Raw genomic sequence first — 9,464 nt, forward strand, 5'->3', positions numbered from 1 at the left:
TGAGTAAGTGCCGCTTGATATCACTGTTGATCACCCCTTCCATTACTTTACTGATGATTGAGAGTAGACTGATGGGGCTGCAATTGGTTGGGTTGGATTTGTCCTGCTTTTTGTGTATAGGACATACTTGGGCAATTTTCCACATAACCGGGTAGATGCCAGTGTTGTAGCTGTACTGGAACAGCTTGGCTAGGGGCAGGGCAAGTTCTGGAGCACAAGTCTTCAGTACTATTGCCAGAATATTGTCAAGGCCCATAGCCTTTGCAGTATCCAGTGCCTTCAGCCGTTTCTTGATATCGCGTGGACTGAATCAAATTGGCTGAAAATTGGCAGCTGTGATGCTGGGGACCTCCAGAGGAGGCTGAGATGGATCATCCACTCGGCACTCCTGGCTAAAGATGGCTGCCACGGGCGCTGTTCCCGGTGCCTAACCGCCCTTGTCCCCATCGCAATTTTATGCACTGCATGGCCTCTTCCTGCCCCAGCTGCAATTTTTGAGTTCATTCCTTGCGGGCAATACCTTGTTGATACTGCCTGCCTCCCAAATAAACATTCAAGATCGGGAGCTAATTCAGGAGCTTAGTTGACCTTTAAGGCATTTTGGGATGTCCTGAGGGGATTAAAGGCGCTATGCAAATGCAAGTCCTTCCCTTTAATTGTGAGCACTTGGAAACAGGCTCAGCCGATCAGGCAGCATTTGTGGAGAGAGAAGCAAGAGTTAGCGTTTCAGGCCAAGTGCCTTTATCAGCAAAGAGTAAAAGGGGAGAGAGAGGTCTGTGATAGGGCGAAGGAGAGGGGGGATTAAATGGCAAAAGGGATGATGGAGAAAGGTAAAAGGAGGTGAGAATGAGACAAGGGGATGTACAGTTTTAAATCTTTGATGGGTTTCCTTGTGGGAGAGGCAGGAGGGGGATTCTGGGTTCACAATGGGGAGGAGGCTGGTTCTGATTTGAAATCTTCAGAGAGCAGAGGAGGAAATGCTCACAATGGTTAAACATTTCAAAGAATGTTTCCATAAAGTGACCAGGCTACACTCCCAGCCCTCTATCACTTTCCAACTCACTCAACTCTTTAGTCAGGTTAGAATCTGATTCCTGAGTCATAGGGGCCAATTATTAGTGGCAGGCTGGGGGTGTGTGGCCTGTCCAGGAATGCTAGCAGTGAACCTTAGTTAGTGTTAACAGCCACTCGATCTGCAAGGCAACCTGGAAGTTGGCAGGAAATGGCTGTGAATACGGTTTGGACATTGTGACCAGGGGGAATGACCTCTGGCCCTAGGTGAGGGCTTCAGGGCGAGTTTTTAAAAAATTATTCATTCATGTGGGAATCAAATTGCTGTAGGCCAGACCATGTAAGGATGGCAGATTTTTCTTCCTTTCCTAAAGGGCATTGGTGAACCAGATGGGTTTTGCCTCTGACAATCAGCAATGGTTTCAAGGTCATCATTAGACTTTTAATTCCAGATTTTTATTAGATCCAAGTTTCACCATCTGCTGTGGTGGGATTTGAACCCTGGTCCCCACAGCATTATCCCTGGATCTCTAGTCCAGTGACAATACCACTATGTCACCACTCAATCTACAATAGGGGAGGTATAAGAGTTTCATGTGAACCCAGAATCCCCCTCCTGCCTCTCCTAAGAGGAAATCCATCAAAAATTAAAAACTGTACATCCCCTTGCCTCATTCTCACCTCCTTTTACCTTTCTCCATGATCCCTTTTGCCATTTAATCCCTCCTCTCCTTCGCCCTACCACAGACCTCTCTCTCCCCTTTTTACTCTTCACTGGTGAAGGCACAGGCCTGAAACGCTAACCCTTGCTTCTCTCTCCATAGATGCTGCCTGATCTGCTGAGCCTGTTTCCAAGTGCTGTCCTGTTTCTGTTTCGGATTTCCAGCAGCTGCAGTATTTTGTTTCTGTGAGTTTAGGTGTAGCATCTCACCATTCAACCATTCATCCAGATAGTAGGCAAGTCTCTGTGAACAGGAAGTTGAGTGAGATTGGACAGAAGAGCCTGATAGGTGTGTGTTTTACATGCGATGCAGAACAGAATGAGCAGTTACGAGGAAGTGTCTGAGCATACATAAGTCATTAAGATGTGTAGACCGATATGGGGCAACTAGGGTAAGTGTCACTAAACCAAAAAATGGGGGAGGGGAGGTTCCATTTGTTCATGCAGCACTTTTACACAGATGAATAAAGGTGTAGGTGAATGTTATATTTAGATGATTATTTTTTTCTGTTTGGGCTGTGGGAGTTGTGAAGTACGTATTTGTCATGTACCAGATCTTAGTGACGCTGAAAAGGTGCTAGCAGTTAGTCATGACTTAGCGGCCTAGAAATTAGATTGGGCCTGAACTGTGCGTGGTGAGGGGACCAATCTGGTTTTCAGTGCACCCATAGCAACTGGCAGCAGGAACACTGCAAATTGGCCTGCTGGCCCAAATAAGTTAGTGGCAATCCACAGGCGACAGTGAGTGGGCCCAGAGGTGGCATGGGGGGGGGGGTCAGCGGGGAGCAATCGGAACTGAGGCCCGAAGGTGCGTCCAGTGGAAGGGAGGTGAGCACAGCCTCCACAGTTTCAATGTGGAGTTGGGAGGACCCCACTGCTGCTCCTTCTAGCTCCACACTAAGGTCAGTGAAAGGCGTTAAGCTTACCTATAGTGGAGCTGGGGTCCTTTGCTTCTGTAAGGCCGAGGTCACCCTCAACTCTGTTACCCAAACACCCAGTCCTATTCACCCATCACCCTGGCGTTCACGGACCGACACTGGCTCCCTATCAAGCAAGCATCTCGATTTTAACATTTTCGTCAATGCATCATTTCAGTGGAATTGTTTTGTGATATGATCACAATCACCTCGTGCACCCATGTGTCACAGCTTCATGATGAGTATTTGATGGGAGGGGGGGGGAAAAAAAAATTCCCTCTAGGAACTGAGCTCATATTGCAACAAACATTTTATACTAAGCATTACAATCCTGGACAATTCCTGGATTTCGGAACACGGTAAAGAGTGTGAGTGTACAGAAATTGGGCTGTGCTGGCAAATGGAAATATTTTTTTAAAGTTCCATGCTTAGAGCCTTACATGTTGTATTTAACTGAACCAAGTACTGGTTTTCTGGCTGGCCTCCACTTCTAAAGGTATTTGGCCTTTGGATTGAAGTCTGCCATTCACAAGCTGTTGTCTACATTTGGTTTCCTGTTACTTAGCCTTCAGGCTAAAAGTTTGAAAAAATGCAGGAATTAGCAACCTTTATTACTGACTTCTGCTTTAGCACATTTGTCACAAATTAAACATATGCAATTCCAAGTGGTGTCCGGGCTTGCGTAAACTTATTTTGTCTTGTGTCTGCTCTGATTGGATCAGGTTTTGCTCCATTTGTATGAGATCAGATTCACAGTGGTGTGTTCTTTCATACACCCACAATCAGCGTGAAGCCCAATGGCATATTTGTGTAGCACACAAGTAAACATTCCCAGGTGCGTGTGTGCATGGGTGCGCATGTCTGTGCTTATGTCGTTTTTGTTTTTTCTTTCACAGAATGTCAGCATTGTTGGCAAGGCCAGCATTTGTTGCCCATCCCTAACTGCCCTTCTTGAAGTGCTGTAGTACATCTAGTACATTGGCACAGCTACAGTGCTGTTAGGGAGGGAGTTCCAGGATCTTAATCCAGCGACAGTGAAGGAACGGTGATATATTTCCAAGTCAGGATGGTGAGTGACTTGGAAGGGAACTTCCAGGTGGTGGTGTTCCCCATCTACCTGCTACCCTTGTCCTTCTAGATGGTAGTGGTTGCGGGTGTGGATGGAACCTTGGTGAATTCCTGCAGTGCATCTTGTAGATGGTACCCACTGCTGCCACTGTGCATTAGTGGTGAAGGGAATGATTGTTTAAGTTGGTGGATGGAGTGCCAATCAAGCGGCTGCTTTGTCCTGGATGTTCTCGAGCTTCTTGAGTGTTGTTGGAGCTGCACTCATCCAGGCAAGTGGGAAGTATTCCATCACACTCCTGACTTGTGACTTCTAGGTGGTGGACAGGCTTTGGGGAGTCAGGAGGGGAGTTATGAAGTGGGATGGTTAGGCAGTTAGGATTGGCATCAGGAAGTGGATAAAGGAAGTTCAATTCCAAAGAGGACAGGGAGGTCATGTATTGTCTACCTCACTGGTCAGGTCAAAGAAACCCATCAGGTGGTGAATGTATCAAAATGACTAGCCAATAATGGCTGTTTAATGAAATCTTATAGCCATTAGTAGTTGTTTAGCAAGATCCTGTAGCTATCAGCAACTGTTAACACGGTCTAATAGTGATGGGCAGAGTTTTCCATGCCCACTGGTGTTGGGCGTCAGGGCGGGCGTGAGCCAGGAAGGCTAAAAGTCAGTTTCACAACACCGTGAAACCAACCTGTAAACGTCCGCTCCGCTCGTCAATAGTGAGCCTCGTTCCCCTTTGTCGCGTGTCGGGAAGTTTATTGTAATCCATCTGCATATCATTATCGTTCCAGCTCGCTGGAATCAACTCTCCACACTGGACCCTCCGAGCACGTCAGCACGATTGCACGCTGAGGTGTTTCACAACGGCATTTATAAGGCGTGCACCTGGAGAGCTGTTCTTGAGGGGAACTCGGAGGCGGGTGCACAGTAACGTTGTGCAGTGCTCGCGAGGGTCGCCTGTTGGATCTCAAGGTTGAGGCGCCGCGCATTCAGGCGAGGGCACAGGGAAGTCGCATTTTCTTGGCTGGCTGACTGTGAGGTGCCAGGCCAAGGGCTGCACTACGGTTGAGATGAGTTGGGGGGTGCAGAAATGATGCACAGTGGTTGATGGTAGCGCACAAGCACATGCGGGGGTGTGTGGGCGGGAGGGAAGTGGCCACACATTATGGACACCTTGTATAAAGTGACCATTCCTCTGCAGCTGAGACAGTTCAGGTGCAGCCACATTGACATGCTTGGAGTTGGGCCTCTAGCTTATCTGCCCACTCAAACAATGCAGAGGCCTGAGAATACCAGCAACTGCTCCAAAGTTTCCATCCCTTGGGCACAGACTGCAAACATATGAGCGTTTTAGTGGACTGCAGAACAATTGGACAACTGCGCCTTGTACAATCTCCTTGCGAAAGCTGGCACTGGGGCATTCACTGGTGGAGGTGGAGATCTTGGGTTTTCCACAGGTGCAGGGTGCTATTGACTGCACTTGTATGGCGCTTAGATTTCTGTGGCAACAATTACATCAAACCCAGGGGCTTCCATTTGCTGAATGTGCAGCTGGTCTGCGACCACCACAAACACATCCTGCGGGTCTACGCATGGTCCCCAGGGAGTGTCCACGACTCCTACACTTTCAGTCGGTCTCAGATCCCTGAAGTCTTCCAGGGTCCACAGAAGCTGCAGGGTTGGCTCCTCAAGGACAAGGACTACCCACAGAGGACATGGCTGATGACACCCGTGCAGCGGCCTCAGACTGCAGCAGAGAGAAGGTACAACGAGGCTCATGCTGCAACTCACACCTTGGTAGAGCAAACTATCGGGATGCTGAAAATGAGGCTCTGGTGCCTGGACTGGTCTGATGGAGCCCTGCAATATAGTCCATGGAAGGTGTCATGCCTCATTGCCTGCTGCGCTCTTTACAACCTGACACTCCAACAGGGAGAGGAGCTGGCTGAGGAGGAGATGGAGGAGCTGGAGGTCTCCTCCAATGAGGAGGACACCGAAGGGGATGAGGTTGAGGAGGTCCTTGAAGGTGACGATGACAGGGATGAGGCCCTCACACTGGCCAGACGAGGTAGGTGCGCTCGGGAAGCCCTCATAGCTGCTTGATTCATGGAGGATGAGGACGACGTGCAGTGAGGAGACACCATAGATCCTCACATTGCATCTGTGAACGTTTGACTCCTGTCTGGCTGATGGCAGCGCACACATCCTCTGGGATAAGGTTCCTGTCATGGAGACGCAGTGGATGCCCATAGTCCCTGCATTCCAGGAGGATGATGACAACATGCAGTGGGGACACTCCATAGATCCTCACATAGCTTATGTGAATGTCTGACTCCTGTCTAGCTGATCGCTTGCGCTCCCTGAACAGGGTCATATCATGGAGATGCAGCGGGGAAACTTTAACTTCTCCTGACCTTTTGTGAATTGAACCCTTCAGGACCACACTGTCACCGGACACAGATGCTGAAGAGATGGAGGGGCCAGTTAAACCTCAAAGGTGCTGAGAGCACAGAGAGAGAATGACGGAACACTGTGTCACCGACCCAGGACATTCTGGCAGCAATGATAAATGAGGTGCAGGCATGACTGATGTGGCCAGTAACAGTGAAGACACACCATCAGTCTGCTGGGAAGGCTGCACAGAGCACAGGGAAGAGGCCCCGGACTGAGACACCTGCCTTTGTCTTGTGCAGAAACCAAGGTTTCACATCTGAGTGACACAAAGATTGCTCATCAGAACAAGGAGCCATAGGCAAGGATACATTCTTGGGAGTTTATTTACAATAGTGAACACTGTGTACAAGTGATTAACACACACACCCTGCTGTGCAACTTCTTAACCTTCCTAACCTTCCTGCTACATCTTGGTACTCTCCAGACATCCACAGTGGAGGTGGAGGTAGCCTGCTGACTGCTACGCCCTGTCTGTGATGACCTTGATGGGTGTCCTCTGGAGGGCCATGACCTGGAGGGTCCCGGCCTGCTTTCGGGGTCCTGCTGTGTGGCAGTGGCACCCTCCTCAGCCTGTGGAGCTGGAGCTGCTGGGGTCACAGGAAGAGGGGATTCGGATGGGCCGGACACTCCCAGAGTCACCTGGGTGGATGGCCCCGGAGTGTGCACCTGCTGATCCTCCTCCCTATGGGTGCCTGAGGGCCCCAGGTTAACTCCTTGAGGAGAAGGGGTAGCTGGAGTGGGGTCGAGCTGTCCTGCACCCCTCTTGCATTGACACTGTTGGAAGCCAACTATGGCGTCAGTGATGGAGTTCAGCATGTACAGCAGTGCAGGACCAATGTCCTGGACCAAGGTCTCCATGGCGGCCGCCATCCTGCTAGTGTTGACCTCGGTGCGTTGGCATGCCGGCGCTATCATCTCAGCCGGAAGATGGATGGGCTCCTCCATCGTGCCTTGCAATCTGAGGAGCGCAGTGGCCTTCTTGATGTTCCCAAATTTGCCTTTGCAGCTCGAGAACTGAGGTATGACCGAGTCCAGAGGCTCATCATCTGAGTCAGACTCAGCAATGTTCTGGCCTCCAGCAGCCCTCCGAGTGCCGGGGTCCTGGGAAGTCCCTGCCGCTGCCTGCTGTGGATCAGACAGTGCGATGTGCTCACCAGATTGTGACCCCGGGGCTACTCTAGAACTAGGTCCCACCGAGGTGTGTGTCTCTGAGCTGGTGGAGGCTGTGGGTGAGCGCTGTGATGGGACTTCAATGAGGGTTTTAGCAGATTCCTCTTCAGAGGTGCCTTCAGGGCTTGGATCGAGGACCTGGGTCATGGGCCCCCTCAGCTGTTTCCCAGATGTGTCTGTGAAAGCAAAGAGAGATAATTAGTGCATGGCAGTGGCCTGTGAAACAGGACACATCACTCACAGCATGGTTGTCTGATGGATGTTGCACTGCTGGATCCTCACTTGGTAGAGCAGCACCGACCTCACCGTCAGCACAGGACTGGTCCAGGTCCTCACCGGCCAGCTGGATGGCTCTGTTTTCAAAGTATGTGAGGACCTTGATTTCCGGCATTCCGCCATCGGTCTGTGATCTCTCCCTCTTGTGTGCCCGCTTGTCCTGCATGAATACCCAAGGAGAGATGGGATGAGGACAATGAAGGTGTGTGTGTGAGGGTGGATGGTGATGTCCCTTGAACTGGCAGTGAGTGAGGGCCCTGTGGATGAGTGGTGGGTTTGTGAGTGTGTGAGTTAAGAGTGATGAGAAGAGGGACTTACCCTGGCGAGACGGAGGAGATCATTCACTCTCTTTCGGCACTGGGTGGCTGCCCTCTTTTGCAAGGTGTTGGCGCTGACCACCACTGCCACCGCCTCCCAGGCTGGATTGGTGACCTTACTTGCTGGTGGTGGTGGTAAAGGACATCAGAGCAGGCTTCCAGGGAGGGGTCACTGAATCGGTGGCGGAGGGGCTGCAGTCTTCTTGGCTTTCGGGGCCATCTCCTCTGCTCAGCAGCCCTGGGCTGGAAACACTGAGAGGTGTGCGTGCGACTGGACTTTAAATATGGCGCCCGGCAAGGTGACGGCGCGGCAGGTGAATCGGAGGCCGCCTGTCAGTGAAACGGCCTGGTTCCTGGGAATGCGTGATTAACGAGGCGGGATTAGGATGATGCGGCGTGAAGGGCTCCCAGTGCAGCCGGCAGTAAAATGTTCTTTTTCCCGCCTGCCCCCGCACTTAGTGCAAGTCCAGGACGATCCCACCCAATGTCTGGAAACAAGAATTATAAAAGGTGCTGGGCCACTGTGACATTTTGAGAAGCTTTTCCTTGCCTGACTAGGGGAGTTTCTTCCAGGCGTGCTTGAATAAAGATTTTCACTCACTTGGATCTCACGGACTCCAGAGTGGCTTTTCCCCACAGCAGTTACTCGCTTGCAGGATTCCCAGCCTCTGACCTGCTCTTGTAGCCACAGTATTTATATGGCTCGTCCAGTTCAGTTTGTGGTTCATGGTAACCCCCAGGATGATGGGGGATGGCAATCGGTGGTGTGACATTCCACCATCCTGGGTAAGCCTCAATACCCAACAGTGAACGTTAGCCATTGGTAAGATTCCAGTCTAGCCTCTCAGCTCATGGGTAGCAAACCCAGCCGAGCACACACAGTACACCGCAGACAAGAACAACTGCATAAACGGCAGGAGAGCGCAATCACATACATATTACATCAACATTGCATTATTTAATGAAATGAAAAAATTTGTCGGCTGAGACACAAAGTTGCTGTGAGTTTAATTGTTCTGTAAGGTATTCTGTAAGGTACACAAAAGTGTATTTTGGGGAAACAAAGGGCCACTTTTTCCTGGTATAATTCAATTTCTTTGCGAATCTCTACCCCAGACGGTTGTGGATACTCCGTTGTTAAATATATTCAAGGCTGGGATTGATAGAATCTCAGGGAAATCTCAGGGATATGGGGAGCGGGGCGGGACAGTGGAGTTGAAGCCCAAGATCAACCATGATTGTGTTGAGTGTCAGAGCAGGCTTGATGGGCTGAATGGTCTACTCCCGTTGCTATTTCTTTATGCTTACTGTGAGGTTGAAACGCCAGGTGACACTCGAGTGTGTTGTGGACACTAAGGTTGGGAATTATTAGTTTCTGGTGAGGCTACCACCTTTTGAGACAGTGCCCTTAACGCACCGGTGAGGGTGGCTGGAAATAAATTCATCTTTCGTTCCTTGCACACAGCACAACCACCATGGCCTGAGCATGGAATAGCATTGGCAAAATCGGCCAGGAGGTGGTCCACAACATT

Source organism: Cetorhinus maximus, chromosome 15 (assembly GCF_964194155.1).
Source record: "Cetorhinus maximus chromosome 15, sCetMax3.hap1.1, whole genome shotgun sequence".
In the NCBI taxonomy this organism is placed as follows: Eukaryota; Metazoa; Chordata; class Chondrichthyes; order Lamniformes; family Cetorhinidae; genus Cetorhinus; species Cetorhinus maximus.